Genomic DNA, 18744 nt, shown 5'->3' with positions numbered 1-18744 from the left:
GAACTGTGGTGTTGGAGAAGACTCTTGAGAGTCCCTTGGACTGCAAGGAGATCCAACTAGTCCATTCTAAAGGAGATCAGTCCTGAGTGCTCTTTGGAAGGAATTTTCTGAGATTAAATTTTTTGAATGATTTTTATAATCACACTGTTTCATACCTCTTCAATCATTTTTCTTCCTCCTCTTTACAGGTGTTTTCTTTCAGTAATTCCCTACTAGTGTAATTCAGTTTTCAAACACAGAAAGCAATCAGTAAGAGTTGGCCAAATTGTCATATATTAAAAGAGCTGAAAGTTTTTTGTCATTCTATCTTTGCAAATAGTGATGAATATTCATTAAGCTAGGGAAAGACTTGCCAGCTGCAAATCTTTGCAAGGTACCCCAGTTCTGCAAGCCAAAGAGAAAACAAAAATGATAAAAAGTTTATTTATGTGCATCATAAAGTATGAAGAAAATAATCTAGTAAAATATTCTCAGGGAAGAAGAATGTTCAATCTCATATATTAGAGGAATATGTACATTTTGTATGAAACTGTGATTTTCAGGTATTTTTCCCCAATACCATCTTAGAATGATAAAAATGGGAAGGATATTTTATAATTACACGAACACTTAATTTTACCTCCCTTCTGTTATACTATAGGGATCTAGATAAAGACTAAGCTTTTGTGTTTTTCTTAACAAATTGTGAAACTCTTCAAAGTAACCAGCACCTTATATTATATTCAGCCAATATGAATGAGAATGGTACACTTCTGCCTTATAGACATCTGTGTTAAATTCTTGAATATTAAAATATTTGAGTTAATTTTGTATGTTCTTCTGTTGAAATGACCACATTTAAACTGAAAAGAATTATTCTAATATGTTTGAAAAATGTTGCATGTATTTATTTTGAATCAAATGTATTTTCAGGTTTTATACTTCTTTAGCTAAGAATGCTCCTACATTTTAATATTTCAGCCTAAAATACAAAATTTAAAAATTTTAGCTTCACTTTTCTCTATACTTGAGTGAGTCTATTATCTTTTAAATCTATGTTAATTTGAATTAAATCTGTTCACTTTATGTCATAATGAGGAGTAAAACTATTATTTTGTTCTCAAAATTTTTATTTTTTAATGAAAGTTATTAAAAAGCTTTCCTCTTAGAAAACAAAAAACAATAGTTTCCCACAACCAACAGTAGCTTACTGATTGCTTGGAGCCATTTGGTTATACCACATCATTCCATGGTCCAATTTTTGACAATTTGCATTAAGACACTTACATAGAACTGGCAATGTCTGTTTTCCTAAATAATTGCTGTTCAATTGGTTATTCTTGCTAAATTGAATGTGAAAGTTGCTCAGTCGTGTCCGATTCTTTGCGAACCGATGGACTATACAGTCCATAGACTCCTTTAGGCCAGAATACTGGAGTAGGTAGCCTTTTCCTTCTCCAGGGGATCTTCCCAACCCAGGGATTGAAACCAGGGCTCCTGCATAGTGGGCAGATTCTTTACCAGATGAGCCACAATGGAAGCACAAGAATACTGGAGTGGGTAGCCTATCCGTTTTTCAGTGGTTCTTTCTCCACTAAAAAAAAATCATTGTGATGTAATTTATATAAAACATTGTGCATGTTTAAGTTATACACTGGTGGATATATTGTATATTGCAATGTGATTTTCATCAAAGTAATAGCTGACACTTCTTTCGTGCCACACAATCATCTTTTTTTTAATCTTTTTTGTAGTGGGAACAATTAAGATCTTGTCTCTTAGTAAGTTTGAATTTATACTACAGTGTTTTTCTCTATCATTATCATGCTTCATATTAGATCTCCAGGACTAATCTACTGGTATGAGTTTGTACCTTAAGTAATATCTCCCCAATTCCCCCAAATCCTACCACTGCCAGGATAACCACCATTCTATTCTTGTCTCTCTTTTCATGACTTTTGACTTTGATAAATTGATCAGTCTTAAGGACAGATGTTCAAGTTGGCTTTAGAAAAGGCAGAGGAACCAGAGATAAAATTGTCAACATCCGCTGGATCATTGAAAAAGCAAGAGAGTTCCAGAAAAACATCTATTTCTGCTTTATTCACTATGCCAAAGCCTTTGACTGTGTGGATCACAATAAACAGTGGAAAATTCTTCAAGAGATGGGAATACCAGACCACCTGACCTGCCTCTTGAGAAACCTATATGCAGGTCAGGAAACAACAGTTAGAACTGGACATGGAACAACAGACTTGTTCCAAATAGGAAAAGGAGTACGTCAAGGCTGTATATTGTCACCCTGCTTATTTAACTTACATGCAGAGTACATCATGAGAAACGCTGGGCTAGAAGAAGCACAATCTGGAATCAAGATTGCTGGGAGAAATATCAATAACCTCAGATATGCAGATGACACCACCCTTATGGCAGAAAGTGAAGAGGCACTAAAAAGCCTCTTGATGAAAGTGAAAGAGGAGAGTGAAAAGTTGGCTTAAAGCTCAACATTCAGAAAACGAAGATCATGGCAACTGGTCCCATCACTTCATGGGAAATAGATGGGGAAACAGTGGAAACAGTGTCAGACTTTATTTTTCTGGGCTCCAAAATCACTGTAGATGGTGACTGCAGCCATGAAATTAAAAGACGCTTACTCCATGGAAGGAAAGTTATGACCAACCTAGATAGCATATTCAAAAGCAGAGACATTACTTTGCCAACAAAGGTCCGTCTAGTCAGGGCTCTGGTTTTTCCAGTGGTCATGTATGGATGTGAGAGTTGGACTGTGAAGAGAGCTGAGCGCTGAAGAATTGAAGCTTTTGAACTGTGGTGTTGGAGAAGACTCTTGAGAGTCCCTTGAACTGCAAGGAGATCCAACGAGTCCATTCTAAAGGAGATCAGCCCTGGGTGTTCTTTGGAAGAAATGATGCTGAAGCTGAAACTCCAGTACTTTGGCCACCTCATGCGAAGAGTTGACTCACTGGAAAAGACTCTGATGCTGGAAGGGATTGGGGGCGGGAGAAAAAGGGGATGACAGAGGATGAGATGGCTGGATGGCATCACTGACTCGATGGACGTGATTTTGAGTGAACTCTGGGAGCTGGTGATGGACAGGGAAGCCTGGTGTGCTGCAATTCATGGGGTTGCGAAGAGCCGGACACGACTGAGCGACTGAACTGAACGGAAGGAGAATCCTCTGACTGCCTATCATTTTGTGAGAACTTGAAGTGTCAATATTCTACCTTCATGAAATGAAAAACAGATCCATTTCTGGGAAGAGTGGAGATTTTCTGTTTGTAAAAGTATGCTCCGTGTTCTAAGATTCTATGATTCATTGGCTGTAAAATCACAGTTCAATTAGGTTGAAAGGGCTCTTAACCTATACTTAGAAACATTTTTATTTTTATAGATTATATGGAAGATACTGCTGACAAGTTTTTTTTTTCCCTCTATAATGTACTTGTGGCCTTCCTGGTTGGCTCAATGGTAAAGAATCCACCTTCAATACAATAGATACAGGTTCATTCTCTGGGTCAGGAAGATCCCCTAGACAAGGGAATGGCAACCCACTCCAGTATTCTTGCCTGGAAAATTCCATGGACAGAGGAGCCTTGCAGGGTACAGTCTATGGGGTCACAAAGAGTTGGACATGACTTAAACAATAGCAATGTACTTGTATATATGCATAAATTTTTAGAGAATCATTTTAAATATAGTACAGAATATGTAAAATAGATTTCAAATTTAACTGAATTTCCAAATCTAAATCACTCTTCTTGGAACAATCTCCCTGCTGCCTCTTACCTGCTTGTTTGGCTTCCTTAGAGCTCACTCTGTGACTTTCACAGGGAGTCTTTGCTATCCTCCTTTTCCCTTTCCAAGCCTAGGTGAGATACCACCTGTATTTCCTTTTTAATAGTACATGATACAATCTTTATTGTTTGGTTGGTACTTATAATCCACCCTTCCCACAAACACATTGTATTGATGGTATTTCTATCCATCTTATCCATGCTGTATCTTGAGCACCTAGCCAGTTGACTGACATGAAGTACTCTATAAGCATTTGTTGAGTCAATAAGTAAATGCATGAACTTTTTAATTTTACTGTTGAAATAACTCAGTTATATTGATTTTTAGTTTCATGCTCACGTAAGTTACCTGATAAGCATATCTTTACAAGTTGCCTCCAGTAACTGGTGAAACAAAAAGTAGGTAGACAATTATGGCCACAGCAGCAAATTAGAATAACAACAGCTAACTAAACAAGTCTTCCATATCATTATCACCAGTCATTATTATGGGCATTCATCCGTTCATTTGTTTAAGCAAAGCTTACTGAGCATTTATTTCTAAGCGCGAGGGAGACCACTGTCTGAAGACAGAAAATCTCCCTGACCTTATGGAGTCCACATTTCAGTGGACGCAAACACACCTTTAATATGTAAGCAAGTAAATGAAAAGATAAAAATGATTGAATAAACCAAACAGGCTAACAGGATGATGAATAACTAGATAGGGAAAAGGAATGGGAAGATGCTTTGAGAGACTGCTTTGAGGAAGTGATATTTGTGCTAATTCACGAGGAGTTAGTCAATAAACTTGTTATATCAAAAAATTCTACTTTTTTCTAAGATCTTTAATAAAATAGCTGATGGCAGGAGACACACCTGAAAGACATTTTAATCATTCATTCATTTAGTCCACAAACTATGGTTTTTCAAAATAGGACCTTGAGAGTAATTATAAATTTAAAACTATTAATTAGTTTGTAAATTAAATTAAGTAAAAAAAGTTCATTTTTTTTTCGGGATCTTATCAAAGAATTTGAGAGATCTATTTTTTCTTTCTCTTTTTTAGTATTTCCTCAATGGCCATGTTATCATCCATAGGAGAGGGCAATGGCAACCCGCTCCAGTACTCTTGCCTGGAAAATCCCACGGACGGAGGAGCCTGGTGGGCTGAAGTCCATGGGGTCGTGAAGAGTTTCACTTTCATGCACTGGAGAAGGAAATGGCAACCCACTCCAGTATTCTTGCCTGCAGAATCCCAGGGATGGGAGCCTGGTGGGCTGCTGTCTATGGGGTCGCACAGAGTCGGACACGGCTGACGTGACTTAGCAGCAGCAGCAATGGCCATGTTATCATCCATAGGAAAATGTTTTTCCTTAAATACAGACAATTGAAAATAATGATGTTATCATTTATGGTACTTGCTATGTGTATTGGTCATATGAAAAGGATAGAAGATGGAAAAGATAATCTGGTCAGTTTAGTTACTGCCAAACATGGGAAAACCTTAATATGGAGTTAATGGAATTAATAACATCAAAGGAACTTCTCACAATTTCTAACTCAGAGAAGAACTGAATGGTAAAATGTCTAATATTTGCTTGGACTCTAAGTTTTATTTATGAATAAAAATTTAAATGTTAGCTAGCATGTTTCAAGTCTGTCATTTATGTTTAGCAAGAACAGTTTTTGTAAGAATCATGTCACTTTTTAATGTTTTTAGTTATATCTACATAAATTGTGATTCAGAATTTTTATATCACTATTGCAACATAAGGAAGAAGCACCAATTGATAAAGAAATACAGTGTTAAACATGAAACTGCATCTCTGTACTCTCAGAAAGTGAGAAAAAAAAGCTGGAATGGTTTATATGACTATTTATAGCTGGTATTAATTTCACCGATATTTGTATTTTCAAGAGTTACAATTCAGACTGTATCAGAGAGCAAAAGGGCATCTTCCTCTCTTTGTCTTCCGTTTGTCTGCATATTTAGGTACATTCACCCTTTGAATGTTTAAAATTAGACATTCTCACAGTCTTTCTTGGCATTTCAGTGTTCGATATGAAAATATCAATGGTAGTCAACGGTGTTCTTAATTTAACCACTCTTTGATTTGATAGTTGCAATCTTTTCCCTTACCTGTGATGGATTCATTTTGATATTTGGCAAAACTAATACAATTATGTAAAGTTTAAAAATAAAATAAAATAAAATAAAATAAAATAAAATAAAAATCGTAAAATATGAATATAAATAAGCTGTCTCTGTGTTATGTTTTGTTTTGTTGGTAGAGGTTGGGTTGCAAACAAAAATACCCACTCCTTATCCTGTTTAATTTACTGTTTCTTTAAATGGTCAACATTTTCTTTACTTCAGACCTCTGCAGGCTTGTAGAACCATGACAAGGGTACTACGTCTCCTTTATTAAGTTGTACAAAGTCAGTACAATGTATTTACTGATAGCACAGGCTCCAGAGGCAGAGGACCTCCATGCAAATCCTGGATCTGTTGACTGTATCCCTGGAAATTTCTGAAAACTACTTACCTGCTCCGTACCTTTCTTCACTCGTCAGTAAAATGAGGATCATACTGTGGCATTCACTTCATTAAGCTGCTGTGAGTACTGACTGAACTAATATACGTAGAGTGCTTGGCAATAGCCTGGTGTAGAGAAGCACTAACCTAAATGCTTGCTGCTGTTATTGTTCTCACTTCCCTCCATTGGCAGGAAGGGACCTATGTAGAGCATGCTATCCCATTTCTATTGGTGGGCCTCTGGGTAATTAAAGGACACATGAGGGAATGAAATTGTATTAACAGAGAAATTGTCAAGATTATGTTGTAGAGCACTTAGAGGAGTACTTGATATGGAGAACATGTAAATAAATGTATTTGCCTATTTTTCCTTAGTGTTTATGTTATGGATTATTTTTTATTGAAGGATAACTGATATGTCCACTGTGCTGTGCTGTGCTTAGTTGCTCAGTCATGTTCCATTCTTTGTAACCCCATGGACTATAGCCCACCAGGCTCCTTTGTCCATGGGGATTCTCCAGGCAAGGATACTGGAGTGGGTTGCCATGCCCTCCTTCAGAGACCTTCGCAACCCAGGAATCAAACCCAGGTCTCGTGCATTGCAGACAGATTCTTTACCATATAAGCCACGAGGGGAGCCCAAGAATACTGGAGTGGGCAGCCTATCCCTTCTCCAGGGGATCTTCCCTACCCAGGATTCAAACTGGGGTCTCCTGCATTGCAGGCGGATTCTTTACTGGCTGAACTACCAGGGAACCCTAACTGACATATAGCATTATATTAATTTCAGGTGTGCAAAGTATGATTAAATGTTTTCATGTATTAAAAAAATGATTATCACAGTAAGTCTAGTTAATATCTCATCATAGTAACAAATATTTTCTAACTATGTATAGATCATTTTTGATTCATTTACTTTTTAACTAAAATAGTGTAGAGTTGAATGGTGAACAAGCAGCTGAGAGATTTGATTTTTCTGTTTATTTCAGAAAGGTCTTTCAGCATTGATTGACCTAGGAATTTAAAATATATATATATATATATATCGAATGTTTCTGGCCAGTCATCTCTGAGATGGATGCCTGTGCTATTTCCTAGTTATGTGATCTTTGACAAAAGCTCTGTGAACCTGTTTCCCATCTGCAAAATGGAGACATAATAACTGAAAAATGTATTGTGAAGATTAAAAGCGTAGATTTAAAAAGCAGCATCATGTCAGGCACTTAGAGTAACACTAACTAAGTGATATTAGCTGTTTTCTAATTTTTTTCCTAATGTCTAAATGATACTTCACTGTCTAGTTGACCTCCCTTTTTCTTCTTTTACACGGCCATTCTTCTTCCCTATCAAGTCAAATGAGGTAACATGCCCATGAAAACACTGGTGACACAAAATGTACTATACACATGTTATAATTTTTAAATTAGCATTAATAACTTCTCTACTATGCCTATTTTCATGTTTGACCTTAGACCATCTGTTTTCCTTTAAATGTTCTCTCACTATTCTGTCCCTTGCATGACTTCAGTGATCATCCTTCCAGGCCCTTGGGCATAAAATTTCAGTCTTCCCCTTCTCCTCCTTCTCTCTCTTTTCATAAAAAAAATCTCACACAATATTTCTTTGCATTTGTCTGTGAAAAATTTTTATTCGTTCCCTTTTATCTAGTCTAGTAGGATAATCCTTGGTGAAAGTTTTAGTCACATCATGCAATTTTCTTTCCAATCAATGCTCTTTTATTCTTGATAAAAACCCTCCACCAAACCCGCTGATTCTTATTCTTGGACTTACAAGTTCATTGCTGAGTACCTCAGAGTCCTATACTTCCTCCTTATCTATATGACTTTTCCCTTTCTCTTTGTCTCCACACATACACACACACACACCTTTATCCTTCAGTTTTTTTTTCAGAGAATTGAGTAATTTTAAGTTCATTGAAATTATTGATCATTTTCTATTATCATCAGTGGTGTAAATATGATTTTAATTTGTATTGAATAATATTATTAATATTTCTTTGAAAATTGAGAAATATAAAAATCAACAATTTTTATTTGTTCAAATCTAGTAAAATTCTAACTCAAGACACAATCATTTTAACATTAAATATCTCTCAAAAACTGTTGTCTAGAATAAATGTACATGAATATATTTATAATGATGTAATAACCACAGTATTTAAGCAAAACTAAAGAACATGATTTTAATACACATGAAAAGCCACATACACAAAAGCAAAAATGTTTTCTGGCTACATATGTGTTTGTTGAACTCACTGGACAAACAGTGGCTGGGAAAGTACAATTCAATCTGTGATCCCTTTAAAATTGGGAGTGATTCCAATTTGATGAAATAAGAAAGGGGAGTAGGGGATATGAAAAGTTTGAAAAATGTTTTTCCAGTGGCATTTTACTTCATTGCTAACCTTAATTTTTGCTACAACAGATTCATAAACATGACATTGTGCGTTGGATTGAGTTCAGCTGTTTAGAGGAAAGTAATTATGACTATTGTCCTCAAGCCAAGATAACAACACACCAATTGTGACTCGCCAAGAAGGCTGGAATTCACAAACCGCCTTATATTTATTTATTTCTTAATGTTGGCTATTTATCAGAAAGTGACTTCAGTAAAGATGAGCTGTAATTCATTTATTAAGTAAACTTTCAAAACTCTGAGAAAGATGGCACATATTCTATATTCAAAAACTACTTTCTCAAAATATGTAGATGTTATTGCATGTAATTTGACTTACACTTTTTAATCACTTAAAAAGTGATTAAAATCACTTTTTTGATATTTTAAAAAATCACTTGAAAAATAGATCATGATATGAGTGAATTTATTTTTTTAAATTTCTGTTTCTGAAACACATTCTTGATCTATATAGAATACTTAATTTACAATAGTAAATATAATTATGATATAGAATACAAATCATAATTTCAGGCATCCTTAAGAGCAAAATTCAAAGTAAAGTTTATATGAATAAACCAAAGACAAATCTTGACTGAGATGACTTTGATAATTGTAGATATAAAATACCTTCCCAAAAGTTGTTTGTAGCAATTGCTAAAACATCTAAACGACAGGGGAAGTTTTCTGTTTCAGTTACCTCTTTATCTCTATTCCAAATAGTAAACAAAATAGCAGCATTTTTGAAAGCTAATTATATTTGTAAATGTTCTACTTAATTTTAGAATTCTACAAACAAAAAAAAATTGGCTCTCAAAAGTACTCCTAATTATTGCCTTGGAAATGTTTTATTTCTGATTTTGTTCTCTCTCTCTCTCTCACTCTCCTTTTTGGGTTCTTAAACTTCTGGATAATTATAGGTTCCTTGGAGAATCTGATGATTGTTATCAACTCTTTTTCCATTAAAAATACTGCAAATTATTTTATGTCCTAAAACCAATCCTTGGGGCTCACATTAAGTACCCTGGTTTTTCTGTCTCACTCTTCTTTCTCATCTTTATACCTAAATGCATATTAGCAGACAAAATAAGGTCTAAGAACTCGCCTCTAACACCCTACTTGCCATAGGGCAAAGAGACTTGATGATCATATTCATTAGAATTGCCTTGAAAACTGTACTTCTTCTTAAGAGCGTCTGTGTACAGTTTGGGACTGTATTTTACATGTATATTCACACTGTCAGGGAAAATTTATTTGGAGGCAAAGAATAAGAAAATAAAATTCCTTTTCCTTTTATATATTTCTAATATGAGTTTATTGAATTTGTCAAAGTTGCTTTTTCTTTAAGACAGATAATCTGGTGGTAAAATCTTATAAGTATTAATAAGCCACTTACCTCCTATATATGCTTTAAAACCATCATGCCCCACTTATTTATTTTTGATGTTGTTTAGTTGCTAGGTTGTGTCTGACTCTTGCAACTCCACGGACTATTGCCGCCAGTTTCTTCTGTCCATGGGATTTCACAGGCAATAATAGTGGAATGGATTGCCATTTCCTTCTCCATATGATATTCCTGACCCAGGAATCAAACCCACATCTCCTGCATTCGCAGATGGATTCCTATTTGTTACTTATTTATTAGCTATTTTAACTACTGAATTTCCTAACTTTTTTCTCTTTCATCACACATAGCATACGGCACACACACATACACAAAACATTTTCTTTTATCTGAAATTCTGATTAATAATAGGACTTTTTTAAAATTTAACTTTTCATTTTATTGGGGTATAGCCAATTAACAATATTGAGATAGTCTTAGGTGAACAGTGAAGGGCTTGGTCATACATATACATGTATCCATCTCCCCCAAACTCCCTTCCCATCCAGGCTGCTATATAAGATTGAGCAGAGTTCCCTGTGCTCTACAGTAGGTCCATGTTGGCTATCCATTTTAAATATAGCAGGGTGCTTTCCAGGTGGTGCTAGGGGTAAATAACCCACCTCCCAGTGCAGGAGATGTAAGAGACTTGGGTTCAATTACTGGGTGGGAAGATCCCCTGGAGGAGGGCATGGCAACTCACTGCAGTATTCTTGCCTGGAGAATCCCATGGACAGAGGAGCCTGGCAGGCTACAGTCTATAGGGTCACACAGAGTAAGACACGACTGATGGAACTTACCACACAAGGTGTACTATTGTTGTTTTTCAGTCACTCAGACATGTCCGACTCTTTGAGACCCCATGGACTGTAGCACGCCAGGCTTCCCAGGCTGTCACCAACTCCTGGAGCTTGCTCAAAGTCATGTACATCAAGTCAGTGATGCCATCCAACTATCTCATCCTCTGTTGTCCCCTTCTCCTCTTGCCTTCAATCTTTCCCAGTATTAAGAGCATTTTCTAATAAGTCAGCTCTTCGCATCAGGTGGCCAAAGTATTGGAGCTTCAGCTTCAGCATTCAGGGTTAATTTCCTTTAGGATGGACTGGTTTGATCTCCTTGCAGTCCAAGGGACTCTCAAGAGTCTTCTCCAGCACCGCAGTTCAAAAGGATCAGTTTTTCAGTGTTCAGTCTTCTTTATGGTCCAACTCTCACATCCATACATGACTACTGGAAAAACCAACCATAGCTTTGACTATGCAGACCTTTGTTGGCAAAGAAATGTCTCTGCTTTTTAATATGCTTTCTAGGTTAGTCATAGCTTTTCTTCCAAGGAGCAAGTGTTTTTTAATTTCATGGCTGCAGTAACCACCCAAAGTGATTTTGGAACCCAAGAAAATGAACTCTGTCATTGTTTCCCCATCTATTTGCCATGAAGTGATGGGACCAGATGCCATGATCTTAGTTTCTTGACTGCTGAGTTTTAAGCCAGTTTTTTTCCCTCTCATCTTTCACCTTCATCAGGAGGCTTTTAGTTCTTCTTTATTTTCTGCCATAAGGATGGTGTCATCTCCATATCTGAGAATATTGATATTTCTCCTGGCAATCTTGATTTCAGCTTGTGTCTCATCCAGCCTGGCATTTCACATCATGTATTCTGTATATATGTGAAATAATCAAGGTATAGATACAGAGCCTTCACATATATTAATGACATATATTTAATGATACATTTATTTGGTAATAAAATGCTTTACAAATCTTTTGGCCAATAGACCTAATAATATTAATTTGTTGTTCAGTCACTAAGTCATGTCCAACTCTTTGTGAACCCTTGGACTGCAGCATTCTAGGCTTCTCTACCCTTCCCCATTTCTCAGAGTTTGCTCAAACTCATGTTCATTAAGTCAACGATGCCATCCAATCATCTCACTTTCTGTTGTCTGCTTCTCCTCCTGCCTTCTATCTTTCCCATCATCAAGGTCTTTTCCAATGAGTCAGCTCTTTGCATCAGGTGGCCAAATTATTGGAGCTTCAGCTTCACTATCAGTCCTTCCAATGAATATTCATGGTTGATATCCTTTAAGACTGACTGATAATATATAATATTAAATGAAGACTCTAAATGCTGTGAAGGACAGGTATCCTGACTGTCTTTTTTCACCATTGATTGTATCTCTTGCACATTATCTTGTACAGTATAGAAACTGAATAAATATTTTTTTGGATAAATGAGAGAAGTATAAAGAACACAATTACAAATCAGGCAGGATATTTCAACTGCCACTGAATATAAGTTGGTTACCATAGTGACTTCCCTGATGGTCTAGTGGTTAAGACTCTGCCCTTCCACTGTAGGGCATATGGGTTCTATCTTTGGCTGGGGAACTAAGATCCCACATGCTGCATAGTGTGATCAATTAAAAAAAATTATTATTGTTTTTCTTTTTTTTTAATCTTTTTTTTTTAACTTTACAATATTGTATTGGTTCTGCCACACACCAAAATGAATCCGCCACAGGCACATATGTGCTCCCCATCCCGAGCCCTCCTCCCCTCCCCTCCCCACACCATCCCCCCGGGTCTCTTTTGCTGTCTCGTATACAGGGTTATTGTATACAGGGTAACAATAACCCTAAATTCTAAATTCCATATATATGCGTTAGTATACTGTATTGGTGTTTTTCTTTCTGGCTTACTTGACTCTGTATAATAGGTTCCAGTTTCATCCACCTCATTAGAACTGATTCAAATGTATTCTTTTTAATGGCTGAGTAATACTCCATTGTGTATATGTACCACTGCTTTCTTATCCATCCATCTGCTGATGGACATCTAGGTAGCTTCCATGTCCTGGCTATTATAAACAGTGCTGTTATGAACATTGGGGTACATGTGTCTCTTTCAATTTTGGTTTCCTCAGTGTGTATGCCCAGCAGTGGGATTGCTGGGTCATAAGGCAGTTCTACTTCCAGTTTTTTAAGGAATCTCCACACTGTTCTCCATAGTGGCTGTACTAGTTTGCATTCCCACCAACAGTGTAAGAGGGTTCCCTTTTCTCCACACCCTCTCCAGCATTTATTGCTTGTAGACTTTTGGATTGCCGCCATTCTGACTGGCGTGAAATGGTACCTCATAGTGGTTTTGATTTGCATTTCTCTGATAATGAGTGATGTTGAGCATCTTTTCATGTGTTTGTTAGCCATCTGTATGTCTTCTTTGGAGAAATGTCTATTTAGTTCTTTGGCCCATTTTTTGATTGCATCATTTATTTTTCTGGAATTGAACTGCAGGAGTTGCTTGTATATTTTTGAGATTAGTTGTTTGTCAGTTACTTGATATGCTATTATTTTCTCCCATTCTGAAGGCTGTCTTTTCACCTTGCTTATAGTTTCCTTTGATGTGCAGAAGCTTTTAAGTTTACTTAGGTCCCATTTGTTTATTTTTGCTTTTATTTCCAATATTCCAGGAGGTGGGTCATAGAGGATCCTGCTGTGATGTATGTCGGAGAGTGTTTTGCCTATGTTCTCCTCTAGGAGTTTTATAGTTTCTGATCTTACATTGAGATCTTTAATCCATTTTGAGCATATTTTTGTGTATGGTGTTAGAAAGTGTTCTAGTTTCATTCTTTTATAAGTGGTTGACCAGTTTTCCCAGCACCACTTGCTAAAAAGATTGTCTTTAATCCATTGTATATTCTTGCCTCCTTTGTCAAAGATAAGGTGTCCATATGTGTGTGGATTTATCTCTGGGCTTTCTATTTTGTTCCATTGATCTTAGTAAACATCAGTATTCCTAAATATAACTTGTTACCCTTGCAAGGAAGTAGAACAGATCTTTAAAATACCCACAATATCTTCCATAAAATTCTATCACTAAGGCCATAGATTTTAATTTCTGAGAGGCCAATAGATTCTTTCTTGAAAGGCATTTATTATTTATAACACAGTTGTAACTTATGTATAATACTCAAGCCTAATCAAATTTTAAAATTACAAAAAATAGACTTAAATTTGTAGATTTACAAGAGAAATCAATTAATAACCCATCATGTAGGCTGACACAGGAAGATGAAGAAGCAGATTTAGGGTAAGAGATGGAATTCTTATTGATGAGTCTATGTATGCCTGAAATGTGACATGCAGTTTATATTAGTCATCATGATTTCTAAAAATACAAAAATATTTAAATAGCTCATTAATTTTAAATAATTAAAATTATATTAGAGTGTATCAAAATTTTGAACTAGTTAAATCATTATTATACTGACCATCATTACATTAAGTTCAAAGAACAAAATGAAATAATTTTAAAAGAATATGAATGAAATTGTAGCTTGTAAATATTCATATGTGCATGCATAAATTCTAATCACTATATGGTTTTTATATTAGGGATGGTGACATAGATGAATACAGCAGTGTATTGGAGAAAACAGATATCAAAACCAATTTCTAGTGTAGCATGTAACCGCTGATATAATCACTGTGTGAGCATGACTCCTTTGGGAGAGGAAAACAGAACAACTACTTGCCTGAGGGAGTGAGGAAAGGCCACGGATGAGATTCATTTGAACTGGCACTGACTGAGGAGCAGGAGTTTGCCAAGAGGAGGAGATGGAGTGGGGTATTCCAGGCACAACATTCTCAAAGCATGTTGTGTGTTCAGGGAACAAGGAGGTCAGTGTGCTTGGCACAAAACCATAGAGAAAGGAGGAAAAGGTTGGTGTAGAAATAGGTTTTAACATTCTGTGCAAAAGATTTTGAACTTTATACTGCAGGTAATGTTAGGGCAGAAGTTTTAGGCAGGAAAAATGAAATGACCCAATTTGATGTGGTTAAAAAAGATTGTAAGTGGGGAGTAACATGTAGATAACTACCTAAACAGAAGTGAGATCAGCCAAAGGAGGCCAGACAGGAGGAAGAGGTAATACTTCAAGTGAAAGACTTTAAGGGACTGAACTAAGGTATTCAAAGAAAATCAGAACAATATTCGAGACATTAGTAAGAAAAAATTAATAAGCAATGGAGATTGATTGAATATAGATAGACAAAAAGAGGACTGTATTAGAAGTATTCTTAAACTTTGAACGTAAGCAAAAACAGAAGATAACAATGCTCATTAAATATAAAATACTGGGGGAAGATGATTAACAGGAAAGGTAAGTAGTTCTACTTTCAGGTCAGTTCAGTACAGTTCAGTTCAGTCGCTCAGTCGGGTCCGATCTTTGCGACCCCGTGAATCGCAGCACGCCAGGCCTCCCTATCCATCACCAAATCCTGGAGTCCAATCAAACCCATGTCCATCGAGTCGGTGATGCCATCCAACCATCTCATCCTCTGTTGTTCCCTTCTCCTCCTGCCCCCAATCCTTCCCAGCATTACGGTCTTTCCAATGAGTTAACTCTTTGCATCAGGTGGCCAAACTACTGGAGTTTCAGCTTCAATATACTCCTTCCAATAAACACCCAGGACTGATCTCCTTTAGGATAGACTGGTTGGGTCTCCTTGCAGTCCAGGGGACTCTCAAGAGTCTTCTCCAACACCACAGTTCAAAAGCATCAGTTCTTTGGCCTTCAGCTTTCATTAAGTCCAACTCTCAAATCCATACATGACTACTGGAAAAACCATAGCCTTGACTAGACGGACCTTTGGCAAGGTCCTGTTGGCAAGGTAATGTCTCTGCTTTTGAATATGCTATCTAGGTTGGTCATAGCTTTCCTTCCAAGGAGTAAGTGCCTTTTAATTTCATGGCTACAATCACCATCAGCAGTGATTTTTGAGCCCCCAAAAATAAAGTCTGTTACTGTTTCCACTGTTCTCCCATCTATTTGCCATGAAATGATGGGACCAGTTGCCATGATCTTAGTTTTCTGAATGTTGAGCTTTAAGCCACTTTTTCACTCTCCTCTTTCACTTTCATCAAGAGGCTTTTGAGTTCCTCTTCACTTTCTGCCATAAGGGTGGTGTCATCTGCATATCTGAGGTTATTGATATTTCTCCCGGCAATCTTGATTCCAGCTTGTGTTTCTTCCAGTCCAGTGTTTCTCACGATGTACTCTGCATATAAGTTAAATAAACAGGGTGACAATATACAGACTTGAAGTACTCCTTTTCCTATTTGGAACCAGTCTGTTGTTCCATGTCCAGTTCTAACTGTTGCGTCCTGATCTGCATACAGGTTTCTCAAGAGGCAAGTCAGGTGGTCTGGTATTCTCATCTCTTTCAGAATTTTCCACAGTTTATTGTGATCCACACAGTCAAAGGCTTTGGCATAGTCAATAAAGCAGAAATAGATGATTTTCTGGAACTCTCTTGCTTTTTTAATGATCCAACAGATGTTGGCAATTTGGTCTCTGGTTCCTCTGGCTTTTCTTGAACATCTGGAAGTTCACAGTTCATGTATTGTTGAAGCCTGGCTTGGAGAATTTTGAGCATTACTTTACTAGCGTGTGAGATGAGTGCTATTGTGCGGTAGTTTGAGCATTCTTTGGCATTGCCTTTCTTTGGGATTGGAATGAAAACTGACCTTTTCCAGTCCTGTGGCCACTGCTGAGTTTTCCAAATTTGCTGGCATATTGAGTGCACCACTTTCACAGCATCATCATTCAGGGCTTGAAATAGCTCCACTGGTTTTCCATCACCTCCACTAGCTTTGTTTGTAGTGATGCTTTCTAAGGGCCACTTGACTGCACATTCCAGGATGTCTGGCTCTAGGTGAGTGATCACACCATCGTGATTATCTGGCTGCACTTTGCTGGAGTTCTACTTTAGACGTATTGATATGAAATCATTGTGGGATACCAGCTTGCTCTTTGCACTAGCCGGTTTCCCTCCCTCCCTTCCTCCCTCTTTTTTTTACTTCCTTTCTTCCTCTTTCTTTCTTTATCTCTTTTCCTTCCTTCCTCCCCACCTCCATTCCTTCCTCCCTTCCTTCTGTGTTTCTCTCTTTCTGTTTAACACCTTCCCTCTCCCCTTTTCTATTTCTTCAGTATAAATAGAATAGTTGAAGCCATGATGCTAATTGGGGTCACTTAGAGAGAATGATTATGATTGAAGAAGGTAATTAAGGCCAACCTGTAAAAGCTTGCACTTCTGACATGTGTAGAAGAGGAACAGTCAGTAAAGGTAACAGGGAAAAACTGATCAGAAAAGTAGGTAAGGAAACAAAAACATCAAAAACATCATAAAACTTAGAGTTTAAAAAATTCAACTTTTCACACAATAGTTGGGAGAGACTGAGAAGTAAGAGGATATTCGTGTCATTGGTAAGAGCAGTAAGTGTGAAACATTTTAATTAATCTATTCATTTAGTCATTTAATAAGCATTTTCAAAGGTATTCTGTGTGCTTGCTTGGCACACAGTTATCAGCCATATGTGTCACATTGTATGTCAAAGTGCAAGTCACTCAGTTGTGTCCAGCTCTTTGCGACGCCATGGACTGTAGCCGACCAGGCCCCTCTGCCTATGGGATTCTCCAGGCAAGAATATTGAAGAGGGTTGCCATCGCAGTGAAATAAGGAGATTTCTGCAGCAACAATAATTTTGTTAGCCAAATAGTCCATTATGGGTAGGCCATCATAGTTACATTCAGGTTTTACACTGCAATCCTCTTACTAAGAATGACATTTCTATTAAAGATGCATTTCATTATAGAGCTTGTAATATCATTATAGAGCTATCTAATATCTGATACATAACCTCCTTTTGATGAATCAAAAGCATGAACTAAATAAGATTTAGTTTGATCAAAATGGGAATTTCTATCCAAAGGCTTACCAAATACCTGATTACTTGAAATGACAATTCTACAAAAAAATTCTCCCAGTCATCCTCACCACTCACCCATTATCAATAGCCACACATCAGTATCTACAGTTCCTATAGAAAACAGGATTTGCATAAGTAAATTTTTTAATTCGTCAATTAGAAACACAAATGTTCTTTTCATATTTTAACTATTGATCTCTTAAAACAAATGACACATCCAGTTGTAGACAGTATGAAAGTCTGGCACCAGATATAATCCTTCACTTTCAAATTTATGACCACATAACTTTTAGACAAATGACTTAATTTATCCACAATTTCACAGTCTGATCCTATCACTTCATGGAAAATAGATGGGGAAACAGTGTCAGACTTTATTTTTTTGGGCTTCAAAATCACTGCAGATGGTGACTGCAGCCATGAGATTAAAAGACGCTTACTCCTTGGGAGGAAAGTTATGACCAATCTAGATAGCATATTGAAAAGCAGAGACATTACTTTGCCAACAAAGGTCCATCTAGTCAAGGCTATGGTTTTTCCAGTGGTCATGTATGGACATGAGAGTTGGACTGTGAAGAGAGCTGAGCACCGAAGAATTGATGCTTTTGAACTGTGGTGTTGGAGAAGACTCTTGAGAGTCCCTTGGACTGCAAGGAGATCCAACCAGTCCATTCTGAAGGAGATCAGCCCTGGGTGTTCTTTGGAAGGAATGATGCTGAAGCTGAAACTCCAGTACTTTGGCCACCTCATGAGAAGAGTTGACTCATTGGAAAAGACTCTGATGCTGGGAGGGATTGGGGGCAGGAGGAGAAGGGGACAACAGAGGATGAGATGGCTGGATGGCATCACTGACTTGATGGATGTGAGTT

The 18744-nt window shown here is 37.0% G+C and overlaps 1 long non-coding RNA gene across 2 annotated transcripts in view; it reads left to right on the top strand.

Moving 5' to 3' along the window:
• Positions 1-6165: 6165 nt before the first annotated feature.
• Positions 6166-18744, top strand: part of LOC105002883 — a 71980-nt gene continuing 59401 nt past the window's right edge. For both annotated transcript variants that reach the window (XR_827039.1, XR_827038.1), the window contains exon 1: positions 6166-6390. This is a non-coding gene — a long non-coding RNA (uncharacterized LOC105002883). The remainder of the gene's footprint in view (positions 6391-18744) is intronic.

The sequence above is a fragment of the Bison bison genome, unplaced genomic scaffold, assembly GCF_000754665.1.
Source record: "Bison bison bison isolate TAMUID 2011002044 unplaced genomic scaffold, Bison_UMD1.0 scf7180017864459, whole genome shotgun sequence".
In the NCBI taxonomy this organism is placed as follows: Eukaryota; Metazoa; Chordata; class Mammalia; order Artiodactyla; family Bovidae; genus Bison; species Bison bison.
Note: the sequence above shows the minus strand (reverse complement) of the source record. Positions and strands in the feature narration are given on the sequence as shown.